Here is a 22,990-nt window from a genome sequence, read left to right as displayed (position 1 = left end):
GTTGTATTTGTTATTATTAGGAGAAGGTTCTTATGTAAGAAAAAATTACGAAAGTTGCCGGAAAACCCCTAAAAACAGCCCTTTTATTTTTCCCATACAAACGTTTTATTTTGTATTTATGTACATATGTATGTACATATGTAAAAATGAATGTTTGTTTGTTAGTAACGCTCGAGAACGGCGGAACCAATCTTCATGAAATCAGAAGTTGTTCGTTGTGGATCTGGAAAGGGTTAGGTATAAAAAAAACCATACACTTTTCATAAGGAAAAGTGGAAAAATTGGAAAATTCCAAAAAGTGGCTTTTCATATAATTCTTTTTTGTTTTGTTTTTCAATATTTTGATTTGTAAATTATTTGAATCGTTCAATTTCGGTCACTTGCTTTTTTATTCCGGCTATTTAAAAGAAAAATTATTGAAAATTATTCAGTGAAAACTTTATGTGTGTTTCAAACGAAGTGATCAATTACAGATTGAAATTTGTTACGAAGCAATTAAGACATCGCGCTAATTTCGCTCGGCGTTCTTTTTGCCATCAACTTATGACAGCCCAAGACACATGAACTACATGAAACTCCCAGGATGCGATGACGTATGTATGTGTGGAATTATAAATCGCTGTCAATCAGCAAGCGATCATCACGATAATACAGCAAGACTTTTCAAACAACAGCTACGATGTTCGATGTTCGGCGTTCTTTTTGCCATCAACGTATGGCAGCCCAAGACATATGAACTACATGAGACTCCCAGGATGCGATGACATATGTATGTGTGGAATTATAAATCGCTGTCAATCAGTAAGTGATCATCACGATAGCTACGATGTTTGATGGACTTTATCTTGAAGCAACGTATGTATGCATATACGTATACAAGTATGGTGCAGTCAGATGCTGGATGTACTCTGTTGAGTTGCAAAAAAGAGGTTTGCCACACGCACACATTCTTTTTTGAATGGTGGATGGTGGTTACACCTGATCAAATTGATGAAATCATTTCTGCGGAAATTCCTCATGCAGAGAAAGATCCATTATTCTACGAAGTGGTGAAAACCAATATGGTGCATGGACCTTGCGGACACCACAATCCGACTTGCAATAAATGCACGAAACACCATCCGCGTGCTTTTCTTTCGGAAACGCAAACTGGAAATGATGGATATCTACTCTATCGTCGTAGCTCATCAGACGACAATGGCAGGACATTTACCATTCAACTTAGAGTAGTGAATATCGAAGTCGACAACATATGGATCGTACCATATTCGCCACTATTGTCTAATTCACATTCAAAACTCATGCCAATGTGTTGAAATCGACTTTTCCGACTGTTGTGCGTTTCGCAGTTCATTTGGAGAATGGCTAAAGAGTGTTTTTCAACCCACAGAATACTTTACAGCCAGCGGAAACACTTCCAACAACAAAATTTACATTGACGAGTTTTTTCTCAACTTGCGTCAGTGATTCGTTTGTGAGAACATTGCTCTATTTGGAAATGCCTTGATATTATCCATGGAATGCACGCCGAAGAAATAGGTACGCAGAAAGCAAGGCCAACCAAGATATTGACATCCAGGTGTGTTCTCAACTAATTCCTTACGACGAGTTTACATAATCCACCCGAAAAACTACGATTGCTAATACCTTCGGTTGCTATTAATAAATGTACGTCGTTCAGTTTAATTTGAGTCGTTGCGCACACTTTTCGCGATGGTCATTTCAACATATCAGCCTTCAAATCCGCGTCAATTATGGAACACGAACAAGAGTACATTGCCAAAGACATTTTACATCGTATTCATTAAGAGTTGGAAATAGGCAAATTTCGGTTCATATGGTTTGATATCAATTCCACCTCCCTTTTGTCAATTCATTTCAACGAAATATGAACTCATCACGAATGTTTATGCCAAATTGGTCAAATTATCGTAACTACGATTGCATTGGTGCGCGCCAATTATACGTGACGTTTTCCCGAGTTGGAAAACCATCTTCTCCGGACATTTACGCACCGGAATAGAAACCAAAAAATGTTGCTTATCAAACTGAAAATATGTTGCTTGTGAAAAATCGAAAATAAATGATTTTTAACACAAAGTAAATTCAACTTTTTTTTATTTCAAAACACATAATTTCACGCAGGACAACGCATGCGTTGTCACGGCATCACTCGTGAATGGCTGAACCGATTTGGCTGATTTTTTTTTTGTAGTTTTCCAATACTCTGTACAAGGTTCTTATGGAAAAAGTATTAAGAAAATCTCTCAGAAAGATTGAAAAATATACATTTCATCTTATATATAAAAATGAATCGCAAAATGTGTTGGTAAGCGCATAACTCAAAAACGCCTGGACAAATTTTACCAATTATTGTTTTCAAATGTTCGTCGAGGCTCAAGGATGGTTTTTACGGCAAGAAAACCCCGAATAATTGCCGGAAAACTCCTAAAAACAGCACTTTTCTTTTTCCCATACAAACGAATGATTGTTTGTTTATTAGTAACGCTAAGGGAACGACTGAACCAATCCTGATGAAATTTTCAGGGAACGTTCTATGTGGATCGGGGAAGGTTTAGAAATAAAAAAACCTGTATGCTTTTGTGAGGAAAAGTCGGAAAATTGGACGATTCCAAAAAGTTAATTTTTTCCATACAACTTTTTTGTTTTGTTTTTCAATTATTTGAATCGTTCAAATTTGTCATTTGCTTCAAAAATTTTTTGAAATTATTCAGTGAAAATGTTATGTGTGTTGCACACGAAGTGATCAATTACAGATTGAAATTTGTAATATCGGTCGGTGTTCTTTTTGACATCGACATAAGTACATTAGCAGCGCAAGGCGCTTGACTGAGTACTCCCAAGATGCGATGATATATGTGCGGTATTATGGATCGCGGTCAATCAGCAAACGATTGTCACGATGTCACATCAAGACTTTTCAAGCAACAGCTTCGATGGACTTAATCTAGAAGCAACGTATATATGTTGCGATCAGATACTAGATGTACTCTGCTGAGTGGCAAAAGAGAGGTTTGCCCCACGCACACATTCCTTTTTAGATGGTGGTTACACCAGATCAAATTGATGAAATCATTTCTGCTGAAATTCCTGATGCAGAGAAAGATCCAGTATTTATACGAAGTGATGAAAACCATTATGGTTCATGGGTCTTGCGGATACCACAATCCCACTTCGATTTGTATGTCTGACAATAAATCCACTAAACACTATCCCCGTGCTTTTCTTTCGGAAACACAAACAAGAAATGATGGCTGTACTGTACTATACTTTATCGGCGTTGCTCACCAGACGACAATGGCAGAACATTCAGCTTACAATTTAGAAGAGTGAATCTCGAAGTTGACATCACACGGATTGTACTATATTCACCATTATTGTCTAATTCATATTCAAAGCGCATATCAATGTTGTGTATTGCAGTTTGGTGTAATCAATATGTTTGTAAGTACATCACCAAAGGAGGCAACATTGCGGTTATTGGTCTTGAACGATACGGTTGATACGTGAATTGCACTAAAGCACTTTGTAGCGCTTTCCGACTGTTGTGCTTCTCGCAGTTAATTTGGAGAATGGCTAAAGAGTGTATTTGTACAGTACAGCCAATGGAAACACCGCCAGCAACAAAATTAACATTTACGAGTTTTTGCTCAACTTTCGTCAGTGATCCGTTTGCGAGGACATTCGGAAATACCTCGATATTATGCATGGAATGCATCGTTGAAGAAATAATTACGCAGAAAGCAAGGCCAACCAGTAAATGGACATCCAGGTGTGTTATCAATTAATGCATTAAGATGAATTTACACAATCCACCCAAAAAACGACGATTGTTTCTACTTTCGGTTGCTATTGCTGGTTCAACTTCATATGAGTCATTGCGTACTGTGAATGATACGGTGTGTGCAACTTTTTGAGAAGCAAGCCAGCAATTACAATTGCTGAAAAATGATAATCACTGGAATGAAAATGACGTTCGCACACTTTTCACAATAATCATTTCGACATATCAGCCTCCAAATCCGCGTCTATTATGGGATACGACCAAAAATGGCATTGCCGAAGACATTTTACATCTAAAAATTGAATATGGATAAAGTCCGGTTGATACTTCCGGTGGTTTGATATCAATTCCATCTGCCGTTTATCGATTCACGAAAAATGAGCTCATCAAGTCAAATTATCTTAACTACGATTCCTTGAGTGCACGTGCAATGATAGCTGCCCAAAATACCGATGTTGATGACTTAAACTGGAAGATTCAAAGTCAAATTCCGGGAGAATTGCGCTCATACAAATCGATCGATCGTCTTGACAATGAAGACGACGCCGTGAATTATCCAGTGGAGCTTCCAAATTCTTTGGAAGGGCTTTGTCTGCTACCGCATCATTTGCGTCTCAAAGTTGGATCTGTCGTTATTATGCTTCGCAATCTACAAGCGCCGAAACTGTGTAATGGAACCCGACTGATTGTGACGCAGCTATCGAATACAAGGGGCAGAATGCTTGATTCTACGAATTTGTTTGAGTTCTCAGGATTTGCCCTTTCAGTTCAAACGGATTCCGTTTCCAGTAAAAATAGCATTTGAGATGACAATCATCAGGACACAAGGATAGTCGGTAGAAGTGTATGGCATAAATTTTGAGCTGCTATGTTTTTTACACGGCCAAAAATACGTTGCGTGCTCACGAGTTGGAAACTATATTCTCTGTACATTTACGCACCGGAACAGAAACCAAAAATGTTGTTTATCAAGCTGCGTTACATCGAAAATAAAAGAAATGATAAATTTAATTTTCTTTTCATTTCAAAACACATATGTAATTTCACGCAGGAAAACGGCTGCGGGGTCAGCTAGTACTTAATATAAAGAATTTCGAACTTCCGGGTGACTTTGTACTGCATATATCGCCCAATATGTGAGTTATCCCAGTGAAAAAAGAGGGTGTGTTTTATTCATAACAGTGTATCTTTGTGCATAAAACAGATGCATTTTACTGAAAACTTGGAATAGCCCCTAAATACCTAATATCAAGATTTTCAAACATCCGGCTGACTTTACTCTATATGATTGGTTTTACACCATAAATCTCCGTTTTATTCTCTATACACATTGTTTTTTCAACATTTTTATTTACTTAAAAAAATTTGTATTTTATAGCGTTTGTAAATATGATCGACGGGAGGGGCGGCGAGACTCCAATTCCGAGTATGATTTGCCGGTGTTGGCGATCGAGTTGACCCGAATCAGCATATAAGCGAATGCATATATACATATACGAATGTTGATGGGCGAAAAAGACGAATATCAGCGCGAAGGAACCGTGTGGTCAACGTTTTTATTCGAGTATATAAGCGACTGTTGTTAACGGCTTGTGTATAATGAACTAAGCGAGAAGTGTCAACGCTGCGCTACGCGAATGTGTCTGTTTTCCCGTTGTCCATCCATTTCGTTGAATGGGTTGGTATACAGATGTGTTGATTAGTGTTGTGGTGTCATCAGCTGTGGTGAATAGCGCTGTTGTATTAGGATGCGCCAGTTTTACCGGGTAGAGGGGTGGCATTAACTCATTTAAACAGTTAGTTTTATAAACTGGCAAGCAAGCTCATATCAGATCTCTCCTGCAACATTTGAGAATAACCGAACAGAAAATGAAATTAAATTAGACTTAAGCTATTTACATAAACTACCTTTAAATAATGTAAATGAACTAGATGGCTCAAGCAGTTCAAGACTTTCGGTCTCTGACCTCGTATCCTCTATGTAGCCTAAGAACATCCCTATGAAGGCGAGCTAAAGTAAGAAAGCGAAACATCCCCCCCACAGTATTGTGCGCTGGGTTTGGGACACGCCACGTAAAAAACAACACTAATGAAAATTAAACGACAGCCTCGGATGAGAGAACCCCCTTTTGATGACGACCATGGCAAACGAAATAAGGATTACAATTTGAGGACGTGCACCTGGAATGTCCGGTCCCTTAATTGGGGAGGTGCCGTTACCCAGCTGGTTGATGTCTTCGTGAAACTAAAGGCCGACATCGCCGCCGTCGAAGAAATGCGATGGACGAGAATAGGACTGAGACGAAGTAAGACCGTGAAGAAGTTCGAATAGCAATTGCCCGTCTGAAGAGAAAAAAGGAGACCCCACAATCTGTACCAACTACCGTGGGATAAGCCTCCTCAACATGGCGTATAAGGTTCTATCGAGCGAATTGTGTGAAAGATTAAAGCCCACCGTCAACAAACTGATTGGATCTTATCAGTGTGGCTTTATACCTGACAAATCAACAACCAATCGACCAGATATTCGGCATGTGCCAATTCTTGGAAAAGGCCCTTGAAAGGAGAACCGACACACACCATCTCTTCGTCGATTTCAAAGCTGCTTTCGACAGCACGAAAAGGAGATGCCTTCATGCCGCGATGTCGATCCCTCAGGATCGGGAAGGACCTTTCCGAGCCGTTCGATACCAAACAAGGTTTCACACAAAGCGAGTCCCTATCGTCCGACTTCTTCAATTTGCTTCTGGAGAATATAATTCGAGCTGCAGAACTTTATCGAGCAGGTACAATCTTTTATAAGAGTGTACAGCTGTTGGCGTATGCCGATGATATTGAGGGCAAGATGAAATATGTCATGTCATCAAACAAACAGTCGTCGTACTCGCGACTTGGCTCTCACGTCACTGTTGATAGTCATAAATTTATAACAGACTAGAAGTTTGTTTAATTTATATAATATTTAAAACTTTTTGGTGAAATTATCTGAAATAAGTGATCCGTTAAGATTGTTCTATTATTATATTGTTCTATTCTTCTTCTTCTTTACTGGCGTAGACACCGCTTACGCGATTATAGCCGAGTCAACAACAGCGCGCCAATCGTTTCTTCTCTTCGCTACGTGGCGCCAATTGGATATTCCAAGCGAGGCCAGGTCCTTCTCCACTTGGTCCTTCCACCGGAGTGGAGGTCTTCCTCTTCCTCTGCTTCCCGCGGCGGGTACTGCGTCGAATACTTTCAGAGCTGGAGTGTTTTCATCCATCCGGACAACATGACCTAGCCAGCGTAGCCGCTGTCTTTTAATTCGCTGAACTATGTCGATGTCGTCGTATATCTCGTACAGCTCATCGTTCCATCGGATGCGGTATTCGCCGTGGCCAACGCGCAAAGGACCATAAATCTTCCGCAGAACTTTTCTCTCGAAAACTCGCAACGTCGACTCATCGGTTGTTGTCATCGTCCAAGCCTCTGCACCATATAGCAGGACGGGAATTATGAGCGACTTATAGAGTTTGGTTTTTGTTCGTCGAGAGAGGACTTTACTTTCCAATTGCCTACTCAGTCCGAAGTAGCACCTGTTGGCAAGAGTAATCCTGCGTTGGATTTCTAGGCTGACATTGTTGGTGGTGTTAATGCTGGTTCCTAAATAGACGAAATTATCTACAACTTCAAAGTTATGACTGTCAACAGTGACGTGAGTGCCAAGTCGCGAGTGCGACGACTGTTTGTTTGATGACAGGAGATATTTCGTCTTGCCCTCGTTCACTGCCAGACCCATTTGCGTTGCTTCCTTGTTCAGTCTGGAGAAAGCAGAACTAACGGCGCGGGTGTTGAGACCGATGATATCAATATCATCGGCATACGCCAGCAGCTGTACACTCTTATAAAAGATTGTACCTGCTCGGTTCAGTTCTGCAGCTCTAATAATTTTCTCCAGCAGCAGATTGAAAAAGTCGCACGATAGGGAGTCGCCTTGTCTGAAACCTCGTTTGGTATCGAACGGCTCGGAGAGGTCCTTCCCGATCCTGACGGAGCTTTTGGTCCCGCTCAACGTCAGTTTACACAGCCGTATTAGTTTTGCGGGGATACCAAATTCAGACATTGCGGCATAAAGGCAGCTCCTTTTCGTGCTATCGAAAGCAGCTTTGAAATCGACGAATAGGTGGTGAGTGTCGATTCTCCTTTCACGGGTCTTTTCCAAGATTTGGCGCATGGTGAATATCTGGTCGGTTGTTGATTTTTCAGGTCTGAAGCCACACTGATAAGGTCCAATCAGTTTGTTGACGGTGGGCTTTAATCTTTCACACAATACGCTCGATAGAACCTTGTACGCGATGTTGAGGAGGCTAATCCCACGGTAGTTGGCGCAGATTGTGGGGTCTCCTTTTTTATGGATTGGGCATAGCACACTTAAATTCCAATCGTTGGGCATGCTCTCATCCGACCATATTTTGCAAAGAAGCTGATGCATGCTCCTTATCAGTTCTTCGCCGCCGTGTTTGAATAGCTCGGCCGGCAATCCGTCTGCCCCTGCCGCTTTGTTGTTCTTCAGGCGGGCAATTGCTATTCGAACTTCGTCATGGTCGGGCAATGGAACGTCTGCTCCATCGTCATCGATTGGGGTATCGGGTTCGCCTTCTCCTGGTGCTATGTGTTCACTGCCATTCAGCAGGCTGGAGAAGTGTTCCCTCCATAATCTAAGTATGCTCTGGGCATCGGTGGCTAGATCACCTTTGGGGGTTCTACAGGAGTATGCTCCGGTCTTGAAACCTTCTGTAAGTCGCCGCATTTTTTCGTAGAATTTTCGAGCATTACCCCTGTCGGCCAGCTTATCAAGCTGTTCGTACTCACGCATTTCGGCCTCTTTCTTCTTCTGTCTGCAAATGCGTCTCGCTTCCCTCTTCAACTCTCGGTATCTATCCCATCCCGCACGTGTTGTGGTCGATCGTAACGTTGCGAGGTAGGCAGCCTGTTTTCTCTCCGCTGCGACACGGCACTCCTCATCGTACCAGCTGTTCTTTTGCACTTTCCGAAAACCAATGGTTTCGGTTGCAGCTGTACGTAAGGAGTTTGAAATGCCGTCCCACAGTTCCCTTATACCGAGTTGTTGACGAGTGCTCTCAGAGAGCAGGAGTGCAAGCCGAGTAGAAAATCGTTCGGCTGTCTGTTGTGATTGCAGCTTCTCGACGTCGAACCTTCCTTGTGTTTGTTGGCGTGCGTTTTTTGCTGCACAGAGGCGGGTGCGAATCTTGGATGCAACAAGATAGTGGTCCGAGTCGATGTTAGGACCTCGGAGCGCACGCACATCTAAAACACTGGAGACGTGTCTTCCGTCTATCACAACATGATCGATCTGGTTGGTGGTTTTTCGATCCGGAGACAGCCAGGTAGCTTGATGTATCTTCTTATGCTGGAATCTAGTACTACAGATAACCATATTTCGGGCCCCGGCGAAGTCGATCAGCCTCAACCCATTTGGGGATGTTTCCTCGTGGAGGCTGAATTTACCGACCGTAGTGCCAAAGATACCTTCTTTGCCCATCCTGGCGTTGAAGTCGCCAAGCACGATTTTGACATCGTGGCGGGGGCATCTCTCATAAGTGCGCTCCAAGCACTCATAAAAAGCATCTTTGGTCACATCGTCCTTCTCTTCCGTCGGGGCGTGGGCGCAAATCAGCGATATGTTGAAGAACCTCGCTTTGATGCGGATTGTGGCTAGACGTTCATTCTCCGGAGTGAATGATAGTACTCGGCGACGGAGTCTCTCTCCCACCACGAATCCAACACCAAACTTGCGCTCCTTTATATGGCCACTGTAGTAAATGTCACAAGGACCTACTCGTCTCTGTCCTTGTCCCGTCCATCGCATTTCTTGGACGGCGGTGATGTCAGCCTTTATCTTTACGAGGACATCTACCAGCTGGGCAGCGGCACCTTCCCAATTAAGGGACCGGACATTCCAGGTGCATGCCCTCAAATCATAGTCCTTATTTCGTTTGCCATGGTCGTCATCAAAAGGGGGGTCTCTCATCCGAGGCTGTGTTTGCTTTTTCATTGGGGGTGTTTTTTTACGTGGCGGGTCCCAAACCCAGCGCACAACCCTATGCAGGGGATGTTTCGCCTTCTCACGTTAGCTCGCCTTCAAACGGATGTTCTTAGGCTACCCAGAGGATACTTGGTCAAAGACCGGAAGTCGTGAGCTGCTTGAGTCATATGTAAAAGAATCGTTTCTGGCCACTCCCAAGTGAATGGCGATCAGAGAACTTTCCTCACTTGCGTGAACTTCTACACATGACTCCATCCTCCTATTGTTCTATTAAAGCAATTGAAATTTACATTAACTGAGTGTTGGCTAATTTTAATTTAGTCCGCCGAGTCATTTTCAATTTGTTTTTGTGCTGCATTTTAAATGGTGCAATTGTTAGTGTTAATTTATATTGTTTACTTAAATTTCTTTCTTGTTTTTATTCGTTTCCATCTTTGTCCACAGCTGCCCGCGAATTTCTTACTTTTCGTGTGTTACAGTGCATCTCAAACTGCTCGCTATTTTTGTCATTGCTCTTTTTACTTTTTTTTTATTTAACATATTTGTTATATTTATTGTTTAATATCGTTTTTGTTCATTATGACTTGTAACTTTCCGAACTGCTCTGCGAAAGGCGAGTCGGAACGCTTTGTTTCTTGCTGGCTTTGTGATGGGCTTGTTCATCTTAACTGTGCTGGACTGACAGGTAGGATATTGGATTCTATTCTTGACAGTAAGGGATTGCGCTGGTCTTGCTTAAAATGAAGACCAACTGAAATTTAATTGTTTCAAGTTTTTAAGCAGGCGCGTAATGGTTTCAAGGAGATTGGGAGTGAACTTGAAACACTTACTGAAATATTTAGGCATTCTGAAACTCTGTTTCAATCGTTTCAATGCCTAAATGTGCAAGAAGAGAATCCAAAACCTCCATCTAAACGTAAACGTCCGTCTGATGAAGATGTCACTGTATCTTTCTTAAAAAGAATGCCCCCACCCACTATTGACCTCATTAATCTTTCATCCCCTTGTCCTCAAGGAGAGAAGGACCGTCTGCTCAGGACACAGAGAAAACTGTTACTGAACACGGCAAGCGGAAAACTTTTCAAGATCCGCCTTCAAATACCTCTAAGTCAGCTAATAAAAACTTAGTTGTAATACCGCGGAAAAAGGCAATTTTTATCTCGAGACTTGCTGCGGATACCACAGTTGATGATATAAAAAGTTACATCTCGTCGAAATTAAAAACGGTAGATATAGACATCCGTAAATTTAATTTCAAATACAACAGGGATATTTCGTCGTTTACGATCGACTTATCCGCTGGCATTTTTCAATTGATACTTGACTACTCATTCTGGCCATCTGGGGTGTTTGTGCGCGAATTCGAGCTCAAACGTGATAAGCCTCCTGTAAAATGCCAAGGAATCCCGTGAATATAAAAAACTAATTATCAATAATTTGCTGGTTATTTATTATCAAAATGTTAGAGGTCTTAATACAAAACTTACTGATTTGTATTTAAATAGCATTCATTGTAAGTTTAAAATCATTGCTTTCAGAGAAACTTGGCTAAAGCCTCACATTTTTGATAATGAAATATTCAACAGCGAATTCGAAATCTTCATATATGACCAGCTGAACAGAAAAGGAGGTGGTGTCTTGCTGTCTGTTCATTCTTCAATTTAAGTGCATTCGAATTTGTACTAATAGTGGCCATATCTACTTAACTTTATCTTACATATCGCCTCACTCGGATATATCTGTATATATGCAGCATGCTTCATTAATAAATAATAGGGGTATTCTCTTGCTCTTGCAAAACCCGGTGCCCGGTGCAAGAATTGCAGATTTACAACGGCACAACAACAAACACACGTAGAAAAATATTTGCAAGGGCTGTAAAATATGTCAGACCAAAACCCATGTATATTTGCGTGCAATGTCACGTAAAACTAAAATTGCAACCCTGTTGTAGTTGCCATTTTACATAAAAACATATTACGTCGTTAAATTGTTGAGAAAGGGAAATTTTAATTAGATTTTATAATTTCTATTTAAATTATAAAGTTTTGTTGCAGTTTTGTTTGTTAAATATGTATGCAGAAGGTGCGCCAATTCACAATAGCCATGCACAATAGTCATTTACAATAAATTGACTGAATCAGTCTTTCATATATCACTAGATTCTGCAATGGGTGCTCTTGTGCCCTTGTATATTTCGGTGTAAGAGCAAGAGAATACCCCTAATGTTTTCTCAATGGCTAATAATACTGATTCTATGATTGTTTTGGGAGATTTCAATTTACCGTGCGTATCATGGAAATCTATTGATATTGATTCCTATTAGTACACGCTTATGTTTTAACGAGTTCTTAGATGAAATGTCGGAGTTGGGTTTTAACCAAATTAATTTAATTTCAAACGAGTTTGGTAAGTTCTTAGGTCTAGTTTATGTTGATAACACTTCATTGTTCTCCGTTGTCCGATCTGATCCTTTGGTTCGGCCAGAGGACCCGTATCATCCTGCTTTGAAAATTGACATCGAAATCATAGCTAACTTTGCTCATAATAATACACAAGACCTTTGTTTTCGGTTCAACTTTGCGAAAGCTAATTTTAAGAAGATTAATTACGAAGTGCTTCCCACTTTAATGAAACTATTTTAAACTTATTTGAAAAATATAAGAATTATGTAAATTAAAAAAATTTCGTGCTTTTAAACTTAAAAAAAAAACTGGTTTCGTTGCTGACTATTCAAAATATTCAAAATTGCGTCGACAATTTGCTGAACTTAACAAAATATGTTATTATAATTATATAAATAAAGTAAAAAATAATATTATACGTAATCCAAAATTGTTCTATGGTTTCGTCAACTCCAGACGCAGGATTTCTAACTTTCGGTCCGCTATGAAATATAAGTCTAGTATGTCTAGTGACAACCACACCATTTTTAATATGTTCGCTGAATTCTTTAAGTCGAATTACTCTCCAATATCTCCAAAAAATGTTCCGCATCAGCACAAGTTATGTCCGATTTTTGTCATTAATGCACCTACCATTTCCGAAGCAGACGTCTTAAATCAGCTAAATATGTTAGAATAATAATATTATTATGGCACAGGTATGACTCCCTCTTGCTTTTGTAAGAAATAAGCCAAATATATATACCATACCCTAACAAATCTATTCAATTCATCTCTTAGTCAAGGCTTATTTGCATCCATATGGAAAAAGTCATTAATAATTCCTTTACATAAGAGTAGATTTAGGTCATCTATTGAATACTGATGTTATATACACAGATTTTAGTAAAGCTTTTGATAAAGTAAACCTTTCAATTCTTTTGAATAAACTTGATCTTCTTGGTTTTCAACCAATATTTCTAAAATGGGTTGCTTCTTATCTTAGTAATAGAATTCAACGAGTCATATTTAACGATACTTTTTCTGACATAATCAATGTTCCTTCACTCGTTCCTCAAGGTGACCATCTTGGTCCAATTCTGTTCCTGTTATTTATTAATGACATATCATCTGTTGTTAAGTTTTCAAAAGTTTTATTATGTGCTGACGATGTAAAACTTTTTAAAACGTATACTTCAAACATCGAAAGATGTCAGTTGCAAACAGACTTAAACAACCTAGTTTCTTGATATTATAGAAATGGCATGCCATTGAATCTTAAAAAATGTAAAACGCTGTGCTTTTCACGTAGATCTGTGGACCCTACTTCATACGTATATCAAAACTTTAGGTTGGACCAAGTATTCAGTTTTGTTGATCTGGGAGTAACTATGGACCCCAAACTCAATTTTAATCTTCACGCATCTGCCACGGTTTTTAAAGCTAAGGGCCCTCTTAGTTTTGTTAAACGTTGGTCTAAAGAATTTAAAGATCCGTTTACCACAAAAATTCTTTTTACATCTCTGGTGAGGCCTATATTAGAGTATGCTTCTGTGGTTTGGAACCCTAGTTACCAAGTCCATTCAGATAAAATAGAGTCCGTTCAGAAATAATTTTTACTTTTTGCCTTAAATCATTTGCATTGGGATTTCAGTTTAAATCTTCCCCCTTACACTAGCCGCTTAAAACTTATAAATCTCCCGACACTCGCTAGTCGTAGGGAGATGCTTGGTATAATATTTCTTGTAAAACTCATGAATGGGTCAGTCTGTAGCCCATCTCTCTTCAGTCTGTAGCCCATCTCTCTTACCTGATATTAATTTTAACGTTCCCGATCGCTCTACCAGGCAGTTTAGACCCTTAATTTAAAATTTTCTAAAACAAATTTTGAGTTAAATGAACCATTCCGCCGTATATGTCATGATTTCAATTCTCATTCCAGCACATTTGATCTAACAGACTCACTCTTTACCATTAAAAAAATTGTTTTATCTACTCGTAACAAGTAACATTTAAAAATTATAAACTTTAATTTAATTCTTAATTTTGGCTGTTGAAATTTTTATTTCTGTAGCTGAACAACTTAAGATCGCAATACTTAAAACTCTCTTGCCTTTTATGACTCGGCTAATTCCACTCGTTCGCGGATTGCGCCCCTTATGTCGGTTGGGCGGGAGGAGGGTAATCGTTGGGTATTATTATTTATTTGGGTATTATTATTCATACGGTACCCAAACATTGAGCTTCTTTTTGAAGCCAGCCTTTGTTAAATAGTTCGAAGCCATTTGATGATGAATGTTAATTTCCTTAGTGATATCATGGCTGCTTATAAATTATAAAGCTTAAAAACTCACATTTCCAACACTATATGGCATGACACAATGTGACTGGTAGCACTGAAGATATACTACTGCAAAGACATCTATTGACAAAATACGAAAAGACTTTTTCGATTACGCAATATTATAAGAACTCCTGCCCACGCACATAAGGGTATTTGGTCTCAAAACCGGGACAAAATTATTTCAAGTGATTTCTTGAATGAATAAAAATGCATGATTGAATATAATAATGTAATATGTTAAAATAAAACAAGTAAGGAAGGGCTAAGTTCGGGTGCAACTGAACATTTTATATTGAATATATTTGAGCAGGGGTATTATCGACCAGATTTTATCTATACTACCACTTACTACCAGTACAATCACCAATCATATAGAGCAAGGTCAAGTGGATATGGAAAATCTTGGTAATGGTTATATGGGGGAGGGTAAAGTTTTCACGCAATTGTATCTATTTTAGCCGCAAAGATATGTACACTGTTATGAATAAAACATGTTCTGCAATTTTAAATGAGCTGATTCAAATATTGGCGGATAACTCCAGCATAAAATGACCTAGAAGTTCGAAAATTTTTATATTAGGTATATGGGGGCTTAGGGAAGTATTTTCCCGATTCAACTCATTTTTTATACAGAGAAATACTATTGTCAGAAAATCATACTGTGTGAATTTCAACTCCATATCTCACACATTGAACGATATTTTCGGTCAAAAGTCAACTAAAGGTACCCGCCACCATATATTCGGTACCTACGGGCTTTAACAGTTTTGGCATACTTTAAGGGAATTATTACCGCAAAATTTTATTCCGTTATATTAATTACTTCTTTATTTGCATACTGGAAAGTGAAAGAAATGGAACTTTAAATTTTTGTATATGGGAAGTAAATCGGACTACAATGATTTCGGTCATTTTCACACTGTGACATAGAAACATTGGTTGTCAAAAAAGTCTTGCGGTATATTCGCTAGTGAGCTTTCAATCTGAACGGACGTGTATTGATGCGCTCCGTAAATACTTTCTAAATAAACAAAAAAAAAATAAACAAATAACAAAAAAGTGCATTAAGTGCAAGCGTTAGCAATAACGCGGAAAGTGTTAATTAAAACATAAAAAAACACAAAAATTAGACTTTGTAAACAATAAAAATAATAAAAAAACAAATACAGAAGTGCGAAATAAACTATAAAAGAAACAAAAAAACATGAGCGCAGCACAGCCCCACCAACCAGGCTGTAGGCATTCTCTGAATGCCTACTTCAGCTCTGTCGAGCATGCGAATTCAGCTCTTACCAACAAACAAGGCATCGGTGAGAAGGATGAGTCATCGAAGCGAACAACTGGGCAGCACCATAAGCAGAGCGCAGAGCAAATTACAAAAGCAGCAGAGAACAGCAATCAACAACGGCCAGCAACAATCGTGTCAACACCAATAACTAAGCAGGTACCAGCAAGCACGCAGGCAGCGAAGAATAACATAACGCAAGGTGAGAATGTACCATTAAAAAAAGGCCAGTCCGTGCACCACGTGGTACGTGGGTACCACCACAGTCGTTAATGCAAAACCCCCTCCAATTTATTGGCGTGAGCGTAGCTCAAATGCACTTGTCTCCAAACTAAGCAATTTATCAGGCACAAACAATTTTCATATTGTGCCCTTGAAAAAGGGAAACATAGATGAAACAAAAATTCAAACATACACTGAAAAAAGTTTCATGGATATTGTAAAGTACTTGTCAAATAATAACAAAAAATACTACTCATACCAACTGAAGAGCTCGAAAGGCCTAGTTGTTGTCAAAAAAGGCGTTGAGTCTTCGGTAGACTCTATCGATATGAAAGGCGCACTGGAAGAAGGTGGTTTTAGCATTAAATCAGTAGTAAATATTTTTAACAGGAACAAAGTCCCAAAACTAATGTTCAAAATAGAACTGATGCCAAATTGTAACCAACTAAAGAAAAATGAAATACATCCGATTTACAATTTAAAATATCTGCCCCATCGCAGAATTACCGTTGAGGAACCACATAAGAGAAATGGTCCAGTACAATGTACAAACTGCCAAGAGTATGGACACACGAAAGCATATTGCACTTTACGCAGTGTCTGTGTGGTGTGTGGTGATCTACACCCTACTTCTAAATGTACTCTTAAAAAAGAGGATTTAAATAAAAAATGCAGCAATTGTGGGGGAAATCATACTGCTAACTACAAAGGTTGCCCCGTATATAAAGATTTGAAATCGAAGTTGTCACAGGGCATTCAAGCACGTCGTAACCAAATGTTACAGATACCCCGTAATTAAATATTAGCAACCTCAGAAAAAAGTTCAAATCATTTTACTTCTAACATTAATAATAATACAAGGAAGCTATGCAAATGTGGTGAAATGCAACACTGTGCAAATGCAACTGCCGCAAAATCCTCCAAATGGAGGTATTGAAACTATGATTATGAATCTTACAAAGTGTATGACTCAATTCATGTCTACCATGCAAAACATGATCCAAGATTTAATAAAATCACAAAATCAAATGCTGCAAAATTTATTAAGTAAAAAATGAGCCTGCTAAATATCTGTATATGAAATGCTAACGATGTTAACCAACATAGATTAGAGATTATCAGATTTCTGTCTGAAAGGAATATAGATGTAATGCTTATTTCAAAAACTCATCTAACAAATAAAAATAATTTCAATATACCGGGATTTAAACTATACGTTACAAATCATCCGGATGGAAAAGCGCATGGTGGCATGGCAGTGTTGATTAGAAATCGTTTAAGCCACTTTGCTCTACAATCTCATGCTACACCACAGTTACTAGCTACAACAATATCACTAAAAATCGGGGTTGTGTCTTAAACCTTACGGCTATATACTGTCCACCTCGTTTTAAAATTACAGAAATCGAATTTAAAGACTTTTTTGGAACACTAGGTCAAAGATTTCTAGCAGGTGGAGATTATAACGCAAAACACACGTACTGGGGCTCACGTCTTATTACTCCGAAATGACGACAGTTGTACTACACTATTATGATTAAGCATAATAAGATATAATATCTCCCGGTAAGCCGACATACTGGCCCAGTGATAGAAGAAAAATACCAGACTTAATATATTTTGTTGTAGTCAAAAATATAGATAGATCGCTTATGACAGCTGATACATGTACAGACTTATCATCTGATCATTCTCCTGTACTAATAAAGTTATACGAACAGCCCATGATATTTGAACCGAAAGTTTCTCTAACATCACGTAAAACTAACTGGTTGAAATATAGAAAGTACATATATCAGCACCCACATCAATATTGATTGCAAAATAAATACAGGAAGAGACATTGATGAAAATATGAGAGAAATTAATGACGTAATAACTAATGCAGCTGTATTGGCAAAGACTGGCCAAAAAGAAACAACAAATCAGATGGTTTTAGAAAGATCACCAATAATGAAATAGAGAAACGTGTAAATGAGAAAAAAGGCGAGCTGGGCGGGAATGGCAGTTAAATCGATCCCCTTAAACTCTGCTTCAACTTAAATCTGCTGTACGAAAGTTAAAAAAGCGCTTAAACGCGAAGAGGAACACAACACTGAAAATTATATAAAGAAACTGGGTCCAAATTCTCGCAAGCAAAACTCTCTTTGGAAAGCACAAAAGTCTTTCAAGCCACCAGTAGATTCCAACAAGCCTCTAAGACAGCTGAATGGTAGTTGGGCACGTAGTGATGAGGATAAGGCAAATTGCTTTGCAAATCACCTAGAAAAGGTATTTCAACCCACTTGCCCAAAAAACAACTTTGAGTTGCCAACCTTGCCCAATACCGCAAACGAGTCGCATGTGTCTATTTGGGCTTCTACTTCTGAAGTTACTAAAATAATAAAAGAACTTAACCCCAAAAAATCACCAGGACATGATAATATTACCCCAAAAATGCTAATTGAGTTACTAAATATTGCCGTAAAGGTGCTCTCTTTGCTCTTCAATGAAATTCTTAATCTTGGACACTATCCAAATTCATGGAAAAAGTCGCAGATCATCTTGATAGACAAACCTGGGAAAGACTTAACACAGCCGTCTTCCTACAGACCAATCAGTCTTCTACCCTGTCTTTCTAAGATATTTGAAAAATTGTTACTATCACAGATGACTCCTTTCCTCCACGGAAATAATATAATACCAACGCACCAATTTGGGTTTCGTGAAAAACATAGCACGATTGAGCAAGCAAATAGAATAACTAATGAAATAAGAAAAGCATTTGAGCACAGAGAGTACTGTTCAGCTATATTTCTAGACGTGGCTCAGGCATTTGATAAGGTATGGCATGAGGGCCTTTTATACAAGATTAAAAATATTCTACCTTCAGAATTATATAAAACATTGGAATCGTATTTAAAAAATAGAAAATTTATGATAAAAGTGGGAGATTTCATATCCGATGAAAGACAGATAAGGGCTGGTGTACCCCAGGGCAGTGTTCTAGGCCCAACACTATACATCATATATACAGCAGATCTTCCAACAGCTAACAATGTACTAACTTCTACTTTTGCGGACGATAATAGTGAGCCGTAACAAATGCCACATTTTAGCATCAAGAATATTAACGGAGCATTTAAGTTCTGTCGAAGAATGGCTAGCCAACTGGCGTATAAAGGTAAATGAACAGGAGTGTAAGCATGTTACATTTTCGCTTAGACCAAAAATGTGTTCGGCAGTAAAAATTAACAATATTTTAGTACCCCAAGCGAATGAAGTAACTTATCTTGGTATTCACCTAGATAGAAGACTTACGTGGAAAAAATATATATCTAGTAAAATAACTTGCAAGAAGATAAGAGCTGCAAATTTAAATTGGCTATTAAATAAAAACTCCAAACTTAGGCTAGACAACAAAGTACTTTTATATAATGCGGTCATAAAGCCGATTTGGATGTATGGCATTCAACTGTGGGGTACGACCTGTGCAACTAATATTGATATATTTATTACAAAGGTTCCAATCAAAAATGCTTAGATCAATCACGTGTTCACCATGGTACATGTGAAATGAAAATATCCATAAAGACCTTGGTATTTCTTGGTAAGGAAAGAAGTAGAAGACAGCAGAATTAAATATATATCTAAACTCCGTGATCACCCAAACCCTTTGGCTAATGCTTTGGTACATTCCTGCGACCAAACACGCCTTAAAAGAAGAGATATGACCGCGTACTGAGGAGCAATGTATCACCAAAACAGCTCAATTACTTGCTTCAGCGTGTCTAGTTTTTAAATAGGTTTAAGATTTTATTACTTATTGTTAGGCTTTCAAAACAAAAAGCAGATTCAATAAATAAAAAAGATATTGAAACAAAAAAAAATATTCGCTAGTTGGCGCTGAAAGCGCGTAGTTTTAGTTTTATTCGTCGCATTGGATCATGCTATACCTTTTTGGAAAATCATTTCATGCGCTAACACGCGTTTGATTGATTGTCGTTTCTTTCAAGTCGTTCGTGAGATATAGCGTCGCAAACATGGAGCAAAATAAAGAGAAAATACGGCATATTTTACAGTACTACTACGATAAAGGCAAAAATGCATTTCAAGCCGCCAATAAAATCTGTGCAGTTTATGGACCCGATACAGTTTCCATTTTCACCGCACAACGATGGTTTCAACGTTTTCGTTCTGGTGTAGAGGTGGTCGAAGATGCGCCACGCTCCGGTAGGCCTGTCGTCGCAAATTCCGATAAAATCGCTGAATTGGTCGGAAGAGACCGGCATAATAGCAGCCGTAGCATCGGTCAAGAGCTGGGCATGAGTCATCAAAAATTCATTTCAATTTCAATAAAAAAAAATTCAATAAAAATACCGCAAAACTAATTTTATGCAAGTGATAATATAAATGAAGTCTAGGCTCTGAATACTTGTGTGGCAATATAGAGGACTGAAGGTAAATCATTTAATCGTTTTATTGTAGTACGGTTACTTAGGTACTTCTGAAGGAAAATGTTCCTATGTTCGACGGTGTGAAAATCAGAAGATAACCCTGCTAACCCCTATATAACGGTATTGTTTTAAACTACTTAAAATACAATAAATCAGTAACAATCAGTTACTAAGGGACATTAAATTTTACCTACGAGTTGGTATGAGAAGGCTTTATGTGAACTGGTAGGAAAATTGTACGACGGTATTGGCACCACACACTTTTTGGTAAAATGACATATCTTGTGACCCGGCCAACCGATTTCGGCAAAATTTAGTACGCAGCCCTTATATTCCTATGGCACAACGTGAAAATGAAATCAGACTACAACCACACCTACTTCTCATATAACACAATTTTAAATTCCATTTGATTCTCTCACTCTCTGCTCTCTGAGAGCACTTGTCAACAACTCGGGTATAAGGGAACTGTGGGACGGCATTACAATTTCCTAACGTACAGCTGCAACCGAAACCATTGGTTTTCGGAAAGTGCAAAAGAACAGCTGGTACTAAGAGGAGTGCCGTCTTGCAGTGGAAAGAAAACAGGCTGCCTACCTCGCAACGTTACGATCGACAACAACACATACGGGATGGGATAGATACCGAGAGTTGCAGAGGGAAGCGAGACGCATTTGCAGACAGCAAAAAAAAAAAAGAGGCCGAAATCCGTGAGCACGAACAGCTTAATAAGCTGGCCGACTTTCGAGGTGTGTTGAAAAAGTATCGCGAATCGTAACTGACAGTTTTCTTCGATTGCAGGGGCGTGGTGCATCATGAGTTCTTGCCACAAGGAAGAACGGTCAATAAGGAATATTACTGCAAGTTATGCACAATTTGCCCGACGCAATCCGCCAGTAACGCCCGGATTTGTGGAAGAACAAAAATTGGCTTTTGCACCACGATAACGCCCCTGCTCACACACATCGTTGCTTGTGCGCGACTTTTTGGCCGTATTCCCCAAATCTGGCCCCCTGTGACTTATTCTTTTTCCCTAAACTGAAGAGGACCATGAAAGGACGACGTTACGCTTCTCTTGACGAGCATCGAAGGAGGAGCTGAAGAAGATAAAAAAAAAATGATTTTTTGAAGTGCTTCGAAGATTGGAAAAACCGTTGGCACAAGTGTATAATAACTCATGGGGATTACTTTGAAGGGGACAAAATAGATATTCATGAATAAATAAATAATTTTTGAAAAAGCACAATATTCGCAATACTGTTTGAACACACCTAGTACTTAATGCTCGGAAATTCTACGAAAAAATGCGGCAGTTTACAGAAGATTTCAAGACCGGAGCATACTCTTGTAGAACCCTTAAAGGTGATCTAGTCACAGATGCCCAGAGCATACTTAAATTATGGAGGGAACACTCCTCCAGCCTGCTTAATGGCAGTGAACGTACAACGCCAGGAGAAGGCGAACCCGATTCCCCAATCGATGACGATAGAGCAGACCGGGACCATTGCCCGATCGTGAAAAAGTTCGAATGGCAATTGCCCGTCTGAAGAGCAAAAAAGAGATCACACAATCTGTACCAACTACCGTGAGATAACCCTCCTAAACATCGCGTATAAGGTTCTATCGAGCGTATTGTGTGAAAGATTAAAGCCCACCGTCAACAAGCTAATTGGACCTTATCAGTGTGGTTTTAGACCTGACAAATTAACAACCGACCAGATATTCGCCATGCGCCAAATCTTGGAAAAGACCCGTGAAAGGAGAATCGACACACACCACCTCTTCGTCGATTTCAAAGCTGCTTTCGGCTGCACGAAAAGGAGATTCCTTTATGCCGCGATGTCTGTATTTGCTTTCCCCGAAAAACTAATACGGCTGTGTAAACTGACGTTGAGCAACACCAAAAGCTCCGTCAGTATTGAGTTTCACACAAAGCGACTTCTTCAATTTGCTTCTGAAGAAAATAATTCGAGCTGCGCAATCTTTTATAAGAGTGTACAGCTGCTGGCGTACACCGATGATATTGAGGGCAAGACGAAATATCTCCTATCACCAAACAAACAGTCGTCGTACTCGCGACTTAGCTTTCACGTCAGTCTTGATAGTCATAACTTAGAAGTTGTAGATAATTTCGTCTATTTAGGAACCAGTATAAACACCGCCAACAATGTTAGCCTGGAAATCCAATGCAGGATAGCTTTTGCCAGCAGGAGCTACTTCGGGCTGAGTAGGCAATTGAGAAGTAAAGTCCTCTCTCGAGGAACAAAAACAAAACTCTATAAGTCACTCATTATTCCCGCCCTGCTATATGGTACAGAGGCTTGTACGATGATCACAACTGATGAGTAGAAGTTGTACGGAAGATTTACGGCGACATTGACATATTTCAGCGAATTAAAAGACATCGACCTAAGCAGCGTAGGTCATGTCATCCGAATGAACGAAAACTCCCAAGCTCCGAAAGTATT

The sequence above is a fragment of the Bactrocera dorsalis genome, chromosome 6 (genome assembly GCF_023373825.1).
Source record: "Bactrocera dorsalis isolate Fly_Bdor chromosome 6, ASM2337382v1, whole genome shotgun sequence".
Lineage (NCBI taxonomy): Eukaryota > Metazoa > Arthropoda > Insecta > Diptera > Tephritidae > Bactrocera > Bactrocera dorsalis.
The sequence above is the reverse complement of the archived record's forward strand: the minus strand, read 5'-3'. Positions refer to the sequence as shown.